The sequence below is a fragment of the Phasianus colchicus genome, chromosome 1 (assembly GCF_987193195.1).
Source record: "Phasianus colchicus chromosome 1, bPhaCol1.hap1.1, whole genome shotgun sequence".
NCBI classification, from domain to species: domain Eukaryota; kingdom Metazoa; phylum Chordata; class Aves; order Galliformes; family Phasianidae; genus Phasianus; species Phasianus colchicus.
Genome location: NC_143436.1, coordinates 189,460,149 through 189,477,907, shown reverse-complemented (window position 1 = coordinate 189,477,907; position 17,759 = coordinate 189,460,149). Strand labels below are relative to the sequence as shown.

At 39.7% G+C, this 17,759-nt stretch overlaps 1 long non-coding RNA gene across 10 annotated transcripts in view; it reads left to right on the top strand.

The window, feature by feature from the left end:
• Nucleotides 1-2,321: 2,321 nt before the first annotated feature.
• LOC116241946 (uncharacterized) overlaps nt 2,322-17,759 on the top strand; it is a 49,515-nt gene continuing 34,077 nt past the window's right edge. For all 10 annotated transcript variants that reach the window (XR_016463456.1, XR_016463454.1, XR_016463460.1 and 7 more), the window contains exon 1: nt 2,322-8,716. This is a non-coding gene — a long non-coding RNA (uncharacterized LOC116241946). The remainder of the gene's footprint in view (nt 8,717-17,759) is intronic.

Here is a 17,759-nt window from a genome sequence, read left to right as displayed (position 1 = left end):
TGTTCCTTTTGTCTTTGTTTTGTATCATTTGAAGATTAACAGTTAAGCATGTGTTTAAATCTGGACAAATCTATCCTGCTAGTTACTCACATGTAATATGATTATAGCAAAAGCTTGTTCAGGTGCAGCCATCCAAATACTGCTGAGGTCTTAATCAAGAGGCATTTTCTAAATGTCAAGATAGAAAGTGCAATAAGAGGTTCAATGGCCAAATTCCTAGCTGGATGAATACGTAATTTTGATCACAAAGAGTAATGAAAAATTCTCACCTGTAGTTATTTGTCTGACCTTATATCTTCCCCACGTATCCCTCTAATGTCTGTATTCTCTAGTTACTTTGATTATAACCTGCCTACTGCAGGGGGTCACATTTTGCTTGGGGATAAGTGAATTCACAAGCTAGAAGTTTTTCCCTAGAGGCAGATCTCCTATTTTGTTTTTTCATGAATTCAGATCAGATTACTCACAGTCACCTTTTATATTAACTACAAACTCCGCATGAAGCATTTTCTATCCAACATGGTTAACATGCTGTTATTTTGACTGATGGATTCATTTCACTGCACTCATTTTAAGCTTATGGTTTAATTCTTTTATTTAAAACAAGTATTAATCAAAAGTTCCATCATGTAAGCAGCATGAGTATTCAAGTTTTGTACCAAATCATGACTGCAAAGATAAGAATTTGGGGAATATTTTGGGAGGGTGTTTCAAACCTGAAACAGCAATCAAATCTATATGATAAATTACTTAACTTGAAAAAATGATGAAGAGAAAATGACTTCTAATTAATGTTTGAACTGATTTGTATGATTTATTTGTCCCAAGTACACTTAGAGCTGAATCCTTTGAACATGAGATCGCTTATCTATCTAAATTCTCTTCAGATCAAACTAGCCAATGCCTCTCAACTTATTGAGGTTGGGATAGGAATGGATTAAATCAAATCTAGAGTTGTCCATTTTTCTTTGCCTATGAAGCATTTACTGGAGTCACCAGAATTTAGCCTGTTTAGATGGCCTATTACTGGGTATTTAAATTTTAAGTGAAAATGAATATCACCTTTACTACACTCATTCAATCTGTGCAAATGAAGGATGTGCAGCTGTGCTGTACACAGAAAGCTAACTCCAGACTACCTTTTGCTCCACAAAAGTGAATCCTAGTAGAGAAATCAATCCTCAAGGATAACTCTTCATGAGTAAAAATGCCCCTGGCAAGGTGTGCAGGCTGGGTCTTGCTTGGGTGAACAAATCGTAATAAACTGCTGGATATAGCAGTTAACAGAATGAGAAACTGACAAAAGCTAGCACCATGAGAGATGGACAGATTTCAAAGGCAAAGTTGTGTGAGCAGCAGTCAGACCTCACTAACATCTAAAAGGGAACACTGGGATTTCTGGAGAATTGCAGTGATATTGCTTATGGAACCACTTCAGTAATGCCTGTTTCAGCAGAGGTGACAAAGGTAACGAATGCATCAAAATGCATCAAAAGTGGGACCAGATGGAAAAAGGAACTGGTAGGGTGTTTTGTTGGTTTGTTTGCTTTGTTTGTTTGTTTGTTTGTTTGTTAGGAAACAAGGGCAGAGAATGCATTGAAAATGTACTAGGAAAGAACAAGCTTAGAAAAATTGGGAGAAAGGAAATAAAAGGAGCAATAAAATGGTTGCTCAGTACATTTGCCTGGCCAAACACTACTCAATTACTGCGGTCTACCTCATTTTCTCATTAAAACCTGTTCCAGTTTTCCACACAAGTACACTTTAGATCTCTGAGTGTAATGTTTACCAACTTCTCTAGATGGTGAAGAGGATAAAGGGTCAAGAAACAGAAGAAATGAATCTAAAGAAAGAGAAGAGGTGAGATAGGTAATGTAGAGATGTACAGGTGCTGGCAAATGATAGCATAAAGTCTGTAGGCTAAATATTGCTTGCTACAACTTGAGTCAACTAAGAATGCAACTTTTGACCCTTCAAAGCCCAGATGTATTTTTGAGAAAAATCTCTTTTGTCAGGAAGGTCTGCAGTTTATCATACTTGGGCCAATTCTGATCCAACAAATAACTCCTGTAAATCATTGGGATTTAAGAGATTGACTGCTGTGCAAAATGGATGAGCACGGAAGACAATAAGAACTGGAAGAAAGCAAAATATTTTAGAGTGAAAGGATTCAAATCTCAGAAGAAATGCCTTATCAAAGAATTTCAACAGTCTTTCTCAATATGCAGCACTCATATTCTTCATTCTGGAATATTCAGTTTGAAGTCCGACCTTCAGAGATTTGGAGAAAAGAACAGGGAAAAACACAAAATACCAGAAAAACTCTATGAGGAGACAGTGCTTCCATTCTAAGCCATTTGTTTTCTGAGACAGAATCTCACCCTTTGCTTTCTTAAACAAAAAAGGCCTACTGCTGAAGCAAATGACATCAATAGGATTATATATCAACTATTTATTATCCAAAGGTTTATTTCACAGAATGTCTTAAATATGCCTGTTTCAAAAGTGCAGAAACAATCTGTCATATTAGTAGCTGGAAAGATTATTGTATACAGAAGTGTTTCTGTATGTCATCACTTTTTCCTAACATGTGATGCCTTCATTTGTACTGTAGGGCTTTTAGGTTTGTTCCAGCATCATCTTCATGGAGAGAGGTGGAATGGATTTTGCACTACTTCTTGCATGCAATGAAATAACCTGTGCTGTTGGGCTTTTTGGAGAAAGAGCAAGACTTGTGGATTTGTTGCTATCTTGGGAAATTTACTTCTTGCTCCCCTTGACTGAACTCTGTGTATTGACTCTCAGTATCCAGTTCAACTTTTGACAAACAAAGCACATTGCACTTCCAGTGTACTGCATTACCAGTGGGTTGCACACAGGCCAGATCCCCTTCACTGTAAAACTGGCTTCAGAGACTTGAGATAAAGCCTTGTAAAGATGCTCCTAGTACACATCAATGACTACAGCACTGGCCTGGGACACAGGTATTCAAAATACTCCAGTGACTTTTGAGATATTTTTGTTGGAGCTTAAAGTTAATACAATGTTGAGCAAAACAAACATCAACAGCAATTACTTCCATTCCATTGAATTTATGAAAGCAAGATGCTTTTTTATGTGTCAAGTCCTCAGCCTGTATGATGCTGATATGTTTCAAAGGAAGGGAGAAATACAGGAATTCAGCACAAACAAACCTTTTAAAATTATTTTCTTCCCTGAAAAAGCAACTGATAATGTTTTTAATTACAATCATTTGAAAAGAATCCACAGAAGTGAAATACAGTGCTTCCAGTGCTGGAGAGTAAATATCTTGTCAAGAAACTTTGGCCTACGCTTTTCCAACACAGATACTTTAACTTAAGCACATCTCTTTAAGCACTTAAAAATGTAGATGATCTGATATTCAAAAATTACTTACAGATTTCACCAACCTAAATGGGAGACCAAACAGACCATTTGCATACTAGTTATCAGTTCTAGCATCCTTACTCATTATTGACTTTAGTTTTCATGTCTCAGTGTCCAGTTGTATGGTACAACTTCTTACTCACTTTAGTTGAAAGTGTAGAATACATAATTGGAGACTTTGGAGTGACTGCCTCATACAACATAGCTAAAATTAGTGAATTATACTTAAGATGTCCATGGCTGCTAGAAACACTGACATTTTGATGATGTCCACAAAAGTGAAGATCAGATGAAAAATATTTCAACACAACAAATGGGAAGAATGCAGTGTGCCAGTAAGATCAGTGTATTACCTGTTAAGTTAGATATAACATGTTTCATACATAGAAGTGGCTTTTAGCAGAAGATTTGTCACACTTCTGCTTTACGGGTAATTGATAATAACACTTAATTAGGCATCCTGAGTTCACTGCTTTGTACGTTAGCATTAGAAATCAAACTTGCAATAATCATTCAGTAAATGCATCTGTTCTCTATCAATATTTTACTGTAACATTCTGATTTCTTAATTAGTTGGATTAAACAGTAGAAGAGACAATATATTTATAGCGTTTTCCCTGAGGGCTACTTATCATCCTTTGACGACCATGTCAAACTCCCATTCATTTTTGCAATAGCCTCTTCCTATCCAAGGGTGTAATTTAGCCCAGGAAATTTATCAGCTACAAAATAAACACTAGCTGCACAGAAGAAGCAATAATACTATATTTTAACTCATCCCATAGTAATTATGTTTGATGAAGCTGTTTCTAAGTCTGTCACTAAGGGAAATGTCATTAAAACTGGGAGGCTCCAGATGTTTGGAGCTACTTTAGTACTCTAGTGTACACTACAGTACCTCTAGTGAACCCAAAGGCATTTCATCAAATGGTTCTGAATTCACACTGAACCAAGGGCAAAGGGTAAATTGATGCCTTCTTCAGAAGGTTTCTGGGCTGGACTGCTGGTAGAGAAAAGGCTCTTCATGACATTTCTGAATTTCTTTGATCTCTCAAAGAATGCAATATTAAAATAAAATAAAACAACATTCTCGTAGTTTCTGCATTTCAAATACAGAAAACAGTGCAACCCCAGTGATATATTCAACTCCATGCTGGATATGGCTCTGGCTAGCTTGGTCTAGTGCTTGGTGACCCTGCACATAGCAGGGAGGGTTGATACTAGATGATCATTGTGGTCCTTTTCAACCCAGGCCATTCTATGACTCTATGATTCTATGATACAGGTGAATGTGTATCCATGAGCATATGTAACGATGATCTTGTATGCAAGATGTTTCTGTGTGTTTTGTATGCTGCAAGTTGTCAATGAGTGAAACTTTTGGACTCAGATCTTCTTTCTTGAATTTGCAATCATGTAATAACTTACTTAAACTGTCTGTAGGACCATGGTGCAGTACAGACCAGGGCTGTGAGGTTTCCTCTTCCTTAGCTCAGTGCCATGTGTGAGTTCAGACACTTCTGCCTGACGGGGGCTATGTGTGCCCCTGTTCAGGCTGTGATCATCAAGGACAAGAAAATTAATAGTTACATCAGCCACTTTCAACCACCACAGAGAGCCCCTCGCTTGCATACCTGGGCCTTTCCCAGCTCCATGCCCATGCTGTCCAACCCAAAGCCCCATGACAGCCCTGAGATCTCAGTGTGTGCCTTCACCCACCCACTGTGACAGGGACCCACCAGTGCTCTGCTTACAGAGCAATCTTGGGGATGGGGCCATCTCACACAAGGTGCAGCCTATGTCTGCTGAGGGTAGGAGGGCGGGGAGCACTCTGCTCATAGCTTATTTAAGTGTGCTGTAGAGTGTGGGCAGCTGATTTGGAGTCAGAAGTGCAGCATGCTCAGAGTTCCTGTTTCATCCATGTATGGATGTTCATCTGCAAGGCACATGAGAAGCAACAAAGAAACAGCTGTCTGCCCTGCTTCCCTGCCCCGTTCTCCCCTGATGGCTCTCTTCGCTGGATTTCTCATCTGCCAGTCATTTCCATAGCCATATGGGGTTGTCACAAACTCCTTTTTATATGTGCATTGCAATCGACTGGGCTTATAACACCTCCTCTTGGATCAGGGTTCAGCAAACCAGGCAAAAAGTTTAGGGTACAGGTAGAAGTTTCTTTAACAGCTGTGGTTTCCAGTAGAATCCAAAAGGAGTAGAGGGGCTGACTTATTTGTCCTGCAGAGACTTGGCAGTTGTCTTGGGGTCAGAATACAATAGTAGTCTGCTTCCATTTGTGCTCTCCTGCAGGGCAAAAGAAAAGAAACAAGGAGCAGCTGCCTGCCCTGCTTCCCTGTTCTGCCCTTCCCTGCATGACCGTGCTCACCAGATAGCTCATCTGCCAGCCTGTTTTGTAGCTATCTTAAAATGCCTGTGTCAGCAGCCCAGAACTGACATGGCCACTGCAGTCATTAGGGCTGGTGCCACCATCTGCAGTGAGGTCAGGTTTCAGCAAACCCCACAAAAAAGATAGAGTAGGGTCAGGGGGATCTTAAGGAGCCTGCAGGGTCCTGTCCACTTGGGGCTGACTTACCTGACTTACAACACTCTTCAGTAGAGCACTGACCACTTGTACCCAGAAGGAGTACAACTGAAGTCTGGCTTATCTCTCTTGTAGAGAATGTTAGCTGTTTGGGAATCAGAGGTCCAGCATATTTTGTGATCTGGTTCCATCCTGTGAGAATCCTTCTTTGTTTTTTGACTCAAAGCTTGCTTTCTGAGATATTTCTTGTGATAAGACTGACTTGTCTAGGAGATGAGTGATGGGTGTTGCTGTGTGGACAATTCTAGCTGTTTGCCTCCAGAAGATAGTGCTTAGGAGTGTTTACTGGCGGAAGATCTGGCCTGTGACTAAATAACTCCAGCTTGCTATGGGAAACTGGGGGATGATGCCATTGTATCCTGTGAAGGCAAGATACAAGTTGGCGCCTCCCTGCTCCCTCTTATCTGCTGGCAAGGCCAGGAAGATAGGAACAAAGGAGTTTCCGCTAAGATCCCAGAGCCAGAAGCTGCCACTCCAAGGAGAGCTGACTCAACCACTTTGGATTTGAGCTGCCACTCCAAAGACAGCTGACTCGACCACTTTGAAAGCATTGAAAAGGAGCCATCATCACCATGGTCGTCGCCATCGTCGTTGTCAACAGAACAACAATGCCCGATGACCCACCACTATTGAAGATCAAAGGCTGAACTACGAACCTCGCTGGATCCATGGTGGTGACTATGTCCCTCTTGCTTCCTATAAAGACTCCTTGCTTCTTCTTTCTTACCTTTTCTATCGCCCTCCTTCCCTTCCCCATTACCCTAATTCATAATAGCGTCCGTCCTCCCCTTCCCCATCTCCCTAATTAACATCTGTAATAAACTGGTCGGACCAACATTTGAACCGTTGTTTCTTAATCTCACGCCGGGGATATAGATATTAAAAGAACCTCCTCTCCCTCCTGTAAATCGGAGCGAGACACATCCCTGTGCAAGACACAGAAGCAACAAGGAGGCAGCCACATGCTCTGCTTCCCTGACCTATCCGACCATGCGTGGCCTTGCACACTGGGTTGCTCATCTGGTAGTATTTTCCATGGCCATCTGGGTCTGTCTGTGTCACCAAGCCAAGCTGACATGGCCACTGCAGTCACTAGGGCTGTTACAATGACCATCTGTGGGTCAGGCCTCAGAAAGCAAGGGCAAGGTGTTGGAGGAGGGGCAGGGGTATCTTAGAGAGCTTGAAATTTCCTGAGGAACCCAGGAGTACAGTTAAATTCTGACTTACCTGTACTGTAGAGTGTTAATCACTTGTTGGCAGACAAATTAGGGTGAGGACAGGAGCATTTCATTGGGAAAATCATCAGCTGGGGCAATGCACAGCTCTGCAGGATTGTGCAGCTGGGCCATGGGGAGTCCTGCAGTGCCCATGCAGCTCACTGCTTTGGACAGGCATGTGTTATGCGTTGCATTTATATCAGTGCATATGGGGGGAAATAAGGGCAGTAAGTAAAGTCCCCAAAAGTGTTCCAGAAAAGACAGCACAAAGCAGCTAATATGTTCATAATCAGAACCTTTATTTTGAGAATCTTCTTCATTGTTTTGAATCTTGGATAAGCTTTGCACAGCAATGGTGGGAGGTGTGGAGCTCCAAGTCTCCATGCCCTGTACATCCTCCAGCTTCCTGCAGGACCATGGTGCAGCACATGGCCAGTGTAATCACTGGGGCTAATGTCACCACCTTCTATGGAGCCAGCTCTAGGCAAACCAAGAAAGGTACCTGTGTCAACAGTTCCTTTCTACATGACCACTGCAGTCACTAGGGGACAAGGTCTCATCAAACCCTAAAAGGGTGAGGTGAGGGCAGGGGGATCTCACGGAGCTTTCAGGGTCCTGTAATACCTATAATTTGGGTCTGACATATATGTCCTGCAAGGATTTGGCAGTTGTCTTGGAGTTGGTACGCAGTAATGTTTTTCTCAAACTACTTACTTTCAGAAATGCTAAGGTGTGACTTTCAAGAGTGTTTAACCTCAAGTCCTGCGGTATAAATGTGGGCAAAAGTGTTGTTTATATTGTTTGTACTCTGCACCTGAAATCAAGAAGCTGCTGCGGTGGAAAGGCATCTCAGAAGACTGCCTCATCTAAACCTCTGTTCAAAGCAGGATCAGCTAGAGTCAGTTTCCCAGATCCTTGTCTACTTGGAATTTGAATACCTTCATGAATGAAGACTCTACAGCATCTCTGGGCAACTTGTTCCCATTGTTTGTTCACACTCACTGCGTTATATTTTCTGCATTTCTGCTTGTGTTTGTTGCTTCTTGTCCTATCAGTAGATGTTACCATGAAGAGTTAGGCTCCATCTTCTTTCCTCTTATTTACACATATTTATAATACTGCTCTGAGCTTTCTCTTCTTTAGGCTGATCAGTCTAAAGAGGCTCTCTCTGCCTCTCCTCATATGTAAGACCCTCAAAGCCCTCAGATATTTTCATGGCCATTTGTTGAACTCACTCCAATAGGTCCACAGGGAGCCCATGAGAGGACACAGCACTGCATCTGTGTACCAGTGCTGTGCAGAGGGGAAGTACCACTTCCCTCAACCTGCTGGTGACACTGCCTAACGCAGCCCAGGCGGCTGTTGATCTCTTCTGCAAAGTTCTCTTCTGCTGGATCTTATTTGAATTCTCTGCCAGGACTCTCAAGTCTCTTTGCGGAAGTGCTTTCCAGATATGAGTTCCAGCTTTTCCTGGTGCCTAGGATTGTTACCAAGGGTAAGGTACATTTCCATTTTCTGAACTTCATGAGGTTCACCACCATGCTGTCCTCACAGTGAGTGCAGGTGGTGGAAAGTAAGAAGCTATTGGGCTGTGGAGACTTAATGCCAATCATTGGCATGGACTTCTAATTTTCATTTTTCATTCAAGACTGACAACATGGGGAGTAATCTCTCCATTCATAACTCTGCCCACCCCTCTGCAGTGCATGGGAACAAAACAGCAGCTGCAAAACCTCTTCTTGCAGGGCCGACTAGCTGTTTCTACAGCAGGGATGTTGTCAATCGAAGTAGCAGCCTGGTGATGCTTCTTGGTTGACAGGGAGGCATTAGGCAGCCCCTCTTATCAACAGAGATGCTCTCTGTGCTTGAATCTTTATCTGCATATTTTACTGCTTATTGCTCCCCATTTTCTAGTGTGCTCACAGAAGTCTTGTTAAAGTCAGGGCAATCTGACTCACAAGCACCGTCTTTCCCCGTGCTACTCGCAGTGCAACACAATTGCACCAATTGCAGCATAAAAAATTTCAGCTCTGATAAAGGAATAAGAACCCTCACTGCAGTTAGATAAATTAATCTGCAAATAAATGTTCTGAAAATGCTCATTCTCCATGGACTGGGAGCGGAATACATTAGCAGAAAAGAGTCTATAAGTTCTTGTTGCTATAACATTTAATAGTTTATTACTGGGAGGAACTAAAGAAAAGTTTTTTAGCAATTTGAATAAATTCATTTAAATGTTACATAAATGCATGAGATAGCATCTAGTTTCTTTATAATAGGTCAGCATTATGGAAAATTTCTCCATTACAAGAAGGGTATGTCAGCTCTGGAATATATTATTCTAGAATAGCCAAGACTAGAATATATTAATACATAATGATGAAAGAAGCTATAATACATAATGTATTTCCATCTGATGCAGGAATCTGTCTTCTATATAAAAACTAACAAATCATCTTTCCAGTACATCAGGCTTTAACTGCCCTACAATAGATACCTCTCAAAAGGGTGTTACATGAGTAATAGTATATATGGTGTAGATCTCTTTGTATCAAGAATGATTTCTAATCCTAGCATTATAATTATAGACATTTTAAAAGATGTTTTTTCCCTTTCTTTTTCAATTTGATTATCAGGGAGGACTCCTTCCTCATACTTACTTCTGAGGACATACACATACTGAGCTCCTCTGTATCAGGCTACAAACATTGAAACAATACTTCAGGTTTAGTATCCTACTTTTTTTTGTTTTTAATTTACTTAAGTCTCAAGGCTGTTGGAATCACAGCAAATTTTGTGAACTTCTGTGTTATCTCACACTCTGATGCTCATTTTCTTGTAGATAACACAGTGAGGTATACTGTCTCTATTACTGGTAACCACAATGATTTTAAATAGTCTGAACCACAGTGAGACAATTACCACTGACAGGTGGGATTGCTTTGCCATTAAAAGCACTGAAGCTTCCACATGGATTGGCTTTTCTTATTTCATTATTTACCTTGAAGAATATTGCTGTGAAATCGTTACCATCAGTATTGACCACTCTAGGAATCTATAATCTTAACTAAAGCCAAGAAATTGAATGCAATAGCATTTCTTAGCCAGACCCTTAAAAAAAACCCACTTCTTCTGATATAACTACTGTTAGTTATTGTCTCCCACAGCAAGTTCATAGTATGAGAGAGTGTCATTACATGAAAAGGAAGGAAGGAAGGAAGAAAGGAAGGAAGGAAGGACGGAAGGACGGAAGGAGGGAAGGAAGGAAGGAAGGAAGAAGGGAAGGGAGGAAGGAAGGAAGGAAGGAAGGAAGGAAGGAAGGAAGGAAGGAAGGAAGGAAGGAAGGAAGGAAGGAAGGAAGGAAGGAAGGAAGGAAGGAAGGAAGGAGGGGAGGGAGGGATGGAGGGAGGGATGGAGGGAGGAAAAGATCCCAAGGTTCTCTCTGCATTGAATAAGAATGCTGCATTTTATTTTCTAGTTTTACACTAAAGACCAATTTGTTATCTGATAGATGGTGGAGCCAGCCATAACATCTACGCACAAAAATGGCTAAAGGCAATTTGTAGACTTGAGAAAATGTGACCAAGTATAGACCATGTACAACATAAGCAGTCTGAAGACGTAAATGTAATAAAGGAAAGAAGCAATAAACGTTGCTTGGAGTTCATAGTAGCTGAAATGGAGGGGTACTATCAAGTGCAAAACTTATCTTCAACTAAGTTCCTTAACTCATTGAACTTTCAGTGTGAATAAAATCTTGGCATGAGAGAAGTCAAGTCATAGTGAATGGGACCAATACTATTAATAGAATATCTGCTTCAAAGAGGAAAATCAGCAGTGGAAAAAAAAAAGTTATATTTTCACAAACTGTCCCTGAGCTGAGATGTGCAATTCCTTTAACTTGGAGGGAAGCTTGATGGTTGCCAAGAAGTCATATTAATGCACTTACTCAATTTAGCAATGAGCAGGTAGCAGCATAATGTTGGCCAGATTAGCTACATTGATTGAAAGACATTTAACACACAATATGAAAGAAGCCGGTGCTTTTCCTCTGTGACAAAAGAAGCTATCACATTGTGTATACTCACGAAACAGTGTGAAACTGACTGTAGAGTTTCTGATGGCAATGGCAATATAGGAATGAAAAGAAAGTGTTGGCTCATTTTTTGAATTAAAAAGCAGAGACTAGAGCTGTGGTTACCCATTTCACTCAATGGACAGTCTATTGCTGCCAGGGAAAGTAAGAGCTACTGTACATTGGGGGTGACATCCAATAAACACACCAAAAAAAAAAGTGCACAACAGATGAGGAAGCAGCAAATTCAGGACCCAGTATAGACTACATTGCAGGTAGTGTTTCTGTCTGAAGACAGATTTTCAGCTTTCTCAGACAAACATAATATAGACTGAGAGACAGAAGAGGACCCAGACTTCAGCAAGATTAACATAGACATAAAAGACCAGCAGTCTAACTGTAAGGTTCTGAGAGGCAGGTACTACTTGACCAACATCATCTCCTTCTACGACTGGGTGACCAGACTGGTAGATGAGGGAAAGGCTGTTAATGTAGTCTACCTAGACTTCAGCAAAGCCTTTGACACAGTCTCTCAGAGTATTTTCCTGGGGAAATTGGCTGCCCGTGGCCTGGACAGGCATACCCTTCTTTGGGTGAGGAACTGGCTAGAGGGCCCTGCCCAACGGGTAGTGGTTAATGGAGCTAAGTCCAGCTGGTAATCCGTTTCAAGTGGCCCAGGGGTCGGTACTGGGGCCTATCTTGTTTAATATCTTTATTGATGACCTAGACGAGGGGATTGAGTGTACCCTCAGTAAGTTTGCAGATGACACCAAGCTGGGAGGTGGTGTTGATCTGCCTGAGGGTAGGGAGGCCCTGCAGAGGGATCTAGATAAGCTGGATCACTGGGCTGAGGTGAATGGGATGAGGTTCAATAAGGCCAAGTGCCAGGTCATACATTTTGATCACAATAACCCCATGCAGCATTATAGGCTTGAGGATGAGTGGCTGGATGACTGTGAAGAGGAAAGGGACCTGGGGGTGTTGGTTGATGCTCGGCTGAACATGAGCCAACAGTGTGCCCAGGTGGCCAAGAGGACCAACGGCATCCTGGCCTGCATTACAAATAGTGTGGGCAGCAGGAGCAGGGAGGTAGGCCGCACCTCGAGTATTGTGTTCAGTTTTGGGCCCCTCACTACGAGAAAGACATTGAGGCCCTGGAGTGTGTCCAGAGAAGGGCAGTGAAACTGGTGAGGGGTCTGGAGCACAAACGTTATGAGGAGCAGCTGAGGGAGCTGGGATTGATTAGTCTGGAGAAGAGGAGGCTCAGGAGAGACCTCATCGCACTCTACAACTTCCTGAAGGGAGGTTGTGGTGAAGAAGAGGTTGGCCTCTTCTCCCAGGCAACAAACAGGACCCGAGGAAACGGCCACAAGTTGCACCAGAGGAGGTTCAGATAAGAAAAAACTTTTTCTCTTAGAGAATGGTCAGGCACTGGAATGGCCTCCTCAGGGAGGTGGTAGAGTTGCCGTATCTGGCAGTGTTCAAGAGGCATCTGGATGAGGAGCTATGAGATATGGTTTAGTGCTTATGATAGCAGTGGTAATAGGAGGACAGTTGGACTAGATGATCTTGTAGGTCCTTTCCAACCTTGTGATTCTATGATTCGATGATTTTATGATCTTTACAAGTATTTGGAATCATTTGGTATGATATATCTTGTATACTTATAGTGATCCCTAATAGATTACTAACAAATCAAACAAACTGTTAAGAGAAATGTGGATAAACATGAAATTTGGAAAGAAGGATATAGAATACAGAAGGGAATAATCTGGAAGAATTAGAAACTTCATACATAGATGGAAAGTTATCCTCAATTGCAGCATCCTTTTAAACATTCCTGTTTACAAAAATCATGTCAGTTTTACAAACACAGTATCATTATTTTGGTTATTTTGTTCAGCATATCATACATGCAGTGTTGCAGATGTTGCTTATGTCTATTTTTGGCTCATAAGCCAAATCCTCTGTAGTTTTTGCATTATATATATATATATTTTTGCTTTTTGCTTTAAATGGCCATTACTTCAAATCTTCATTAGGTTATAATAATAAATAACTGATTCAGTGGAGCTCATTACCTTGATCATATACTCCAGAAGTGACACTTGGCAGCTTTCTGTAATGAAGACATACTGCATTCATCTAATACATGTCCAGCATACATCCTTCTGACTTTCATCACTCTGGTAATGAAAACATTTGTTGGCACAGCACAGTGGCTTTAAAAATCTTCAGAGAGAAGGTCAGAATATCTGATTAATTCTCAGTTCAAGAATCCACAGTAATTGCTTTAGTGTTTATTTAGGCATTGATTAAATGCACAAATGATTACTTGGAACAACGCGCTATGGAAATATGTTTTATCTGAAGTCTTATCCTTTTCCACAAGAATCTTGAAGGAGTGCAGAGAAAAACAAGACAAATGCCATCAAACTCTCCATAATATCTCCCTAGAAAGAAGAGAATTATGCAAGTAGATACAAGTCTGTCTACATTGGCAGCATAAGACCTTTAAACTCCTTAGATCAAAGAAAGATCATGATGAATATTGACTCAATATGTGCCTGACTTGTTTAATACTAACTCCTCAACAGGGAAAACTAGTCTAGGTTTCCTGTGGCTTCATAGCCACCATTTGATGATTCAGAGGGAATCATGAAGGAGATAGTATTGTTAAGAAGAATAAGTTGCTCCAAAACAGAGAGTACAGACATATTTTTGCTCTGAGACTGAGGAATTCCACCAGCATTCAACCACATGAAAAACTAACATTTTTCCAAGTACAGTGAAAATGATGCTATTAAAGAAAAGCTCTCTGCTGTCATCAAGTCTAAAATAGAGGGTCATAAAGAAAGTCCACCAATACCAACACTTAAATGCTATGTCTACACTTTGTGTCTGTGCTGTGTTAAGTGAATTATCTATTATTTTGTTGTATGTTTGATAAATGCTACAGGCACAGCATCCTCACTCCTACGTATACAATAAGGTCAAGTTTTCCTTTGATCCTCAATCAGATTTTTTTCCAGGATATTGTTTTCTTCTCTGCACAGCGGTGTCTATCTGTGTAATTTACTGTCAGCTTATAATTGCTTTTAATTTGTGGATACCTCAGTGTGGCTGGCTATGCATTTTAAATAGAAAAGAAGAAAGAAGACAAAAGAAATATCATCAGAACTGCTTTTGGTTCCAAAAGATTCAGATGTGCCATTTGGAGTGAACATTTTGGTAGTTATTTTCTTGGTGAGTTTAGAAATGGTCTTTTTTTTTTTGACAGCGCAACACAAGTAAACAGTCATAAACAAAAACCAAAACATTTTAAAATAAGTGCAAGTCCAACCAATAAACATAGTGCTTTAGCTTTTCTGGACACTTCTATGCAGGAGTTGACTGCAGTTTAAAGAGCTTGTAACAGGAGGAAAAGAACCTCCTTAACAAGAACAAAATGTGTGGCTCTGTGACTTTGGATTTTGGTGGTGCTCAGAGGAGTCAGACTTTGTGAATCTTGCTCACTTTTGTGCTCCAAATCCACTGAGATTAAATTCCAGTTATCTAAACATCCAAGCCCAGATTTCATCCTCTGTATTCAAAAGGTCTTCTGACATCTGGCTTCTGTACTGTGCAAAAAATTATTAGATAAGTAATTGGAACCACTTTACCAAGGTCTGATAGCTAAAGGATCACGTCATCTTTTGATCAACATCTTGGGTTGAATGTGAAGAGAATCTCTCGCAGCAAACATACCAGTAAATTGTATGTTATTACCAGTGTCACTGATAATACTTTGGGTCATCTTGCTTCTTTTAGTAGCATTGGATAATCATTATAATAACTATTTGCAACTTCTTATTGATGCAAAAAAACACCCAGATGTATGAATAAAAACAACTTTGAATTTACTACTAACTACCTCATATCATCCCTAATTTCAATAAATGTGAACTTTTTTTTTTCATTTTCATCAGAAATTATTAAAAACTGTAACTGCTGTAATTTTATATAGCATATATTGAAAAGAAATATAATGTCAGAATAAACAAAGCAATTGGTAAGACTGTCTTGGAATAAGGTCATTATTACATATGCTTGACCTTTTTTTTTTTAAGGTTCGGTAGAACTCTTCAGCTTTCATTACTTTACCTTTCATCAGTCAATCTCAAAAAATGGGATTTTATTTCAATATGATCCAAAAATCAGGCATTCTCTGTAATCCAGTTGTTCAAATTCTTTCTGAAGGAGAAAAACAGATATTTCCAAAGTACAATCCATCTCTACACTGTGAGACACTGATGTCTGTCTGAGATTAATTTGCATCATAAAGTGGCCCAAACCCTGTCTGAATTGTATAAAGGTGAACCGACTTGAGATGATTGCTACCTGAGAATCCAGCTGTCATTATTCCATTCTGCTATGAACGTATTGTGGCATAGAAAACTGAAATGACTTGTTCAGAATTATCCAGATACACTGAAGGGTCCACTGAAGCATCAGACATAGCTATTTCCTTGTTCTACAGTGAGTTAGCAACTACATTTAAATCACTTACAGTCACTGTAGGTCCTTGTTTACTTGTTTTGATTTTGCTTTTTTTTCCATTTCCAACTTGATTAAGGGTCATTTAAACCAGATTAGGCCTAATTTTTATGTATTTGAAGACCCACTCTTGTTGTGGAGTGTGACAGACTATGATTGCAAGTGATTTTCCCACTAGAGAACTATGACACAGTAGGTCTCAGTTTCAGAATGAGAAAAGGTCTTACTCCTTATTAAGAATTCATGAGAAGTATTGAATAGTTCCACAGTGATGAGTTCTGATAATTGTGTGAGTTGTTTTAACAATGTCAATAGGGTTTCTTCAAATGTAAGAAAAAAATGATATAGCTTCTAGGAAGTAGAATAGTAGAGTATATATTCAAATAATCTTGAGTGGTCTTGAAATGTTGGATTCTATATAAGGTTGGCTAAAACAGGGCAATATAGTAAAATAACCACTTTTACACAATGATTTTACTCTTTGTGATTATACATAATGATTATATTCAGGCTGCCCAGGGAGGTGGTGAAGTCAGTGTCTCTGGAGTTATTCCAAGAAACGTGGAGATGTGGCACAATGTGGATTAGGGTCGTGATTAGTGGGCATGGTGGGGGTGGGTTGACAGTTGGACTGGATGATCTTAGAGGTCTTTTCCAACGATTCTATGATTCTATGATTCTAAGCCTGTTGTCTTTTATATACATGAGGTAAGAAGTATATGAGCTATCTTCTTCTTGGCTTTGATGAATATATTGCTTATAAAACCACTAGCTTCTGAGTATTCTCTAAATGTCTTTCTAATGTTGTGTAGGGCACATAGATATATGATCATCTCTTATTCAGAAAGAAAGAAAAGGAAAAATTAGGATTTTGAAATTTTCCTGAAGTTAATATTTTTGTACAGTGGATTTGTCATGTCACTTACTGTTGATTTTGTCATTAGAATGAAGTTTATGGAATTATGAATCTGTGCAGCTAATCAGTGCTTGTTTATCTGGCCCTGCCAAATCCAGGTACTTCTGCATAACTTTCAGCAAATAAAAGTCTCCAAAAATCAATGCTTAGGAAATCTATCTTCTATAACATCAAGCTGGAGTGCTTTCCAAGCACTCTTTTTTGTTACTCTTCTCTGGCTCCCAAGAATCTGTCACTGGTGTTTCTTGCTATTGATTATGTTTGATTTATGGTCCCAGTGAAACATATTTAACTGAGAACAAGCTCTCCATCTCTCTTCCTTGCATTTAGATCCCCTAGCAGTTACACTCCTGATTCTCTTAAGACCTATGAATTATTTTAAGACAGCATGTAATATGCAATGGATGATTATGAATTTTCTGTTTTTTTTTTTTTTTTTTTTTCCCAATTAGGCTATATTTCTTAATTTGCAAGCAAGATATTAAATAAGCAACACCTGACATCTGACATCTCTCTCCACTAGATCTCCACCACTCTGAATAATTCTAATGACTGTTGTGAAAACTGTCATTTGCCTCATAGCTGAAATGAAGAACTGTATTCTATTTAGTGGTATGGAAGAAAAAAGAAACAACAAAACCAAACTTTAACCAGAAATCTGTCACAAATATTTTGCTATTTAATGGACATAAACAATTCTCAGTATTAGCGTCATGACATAAGAAAACACTTCTCAGATGGAAGGCATTAATTTCAAAGAAACAGAAAAAAAGGTGCAAGAATCAAGACTTCAGTATCATTTCCTTTCTTTACTAAAACAAATGGAATGATATACAGTACACATAATAGCAGCATAAAATATACTGTAAGTCAATATTTTATCATAATAGAAACAATATTTGAACACTAACTGAAACAAATTTCCTGGTGGCAGTACAAACCAAAAACAATATTCAAAGAAAGGTCACTAGTTTAAATCATTTTCATTATGTCAGCACATGGAGTGGCTTT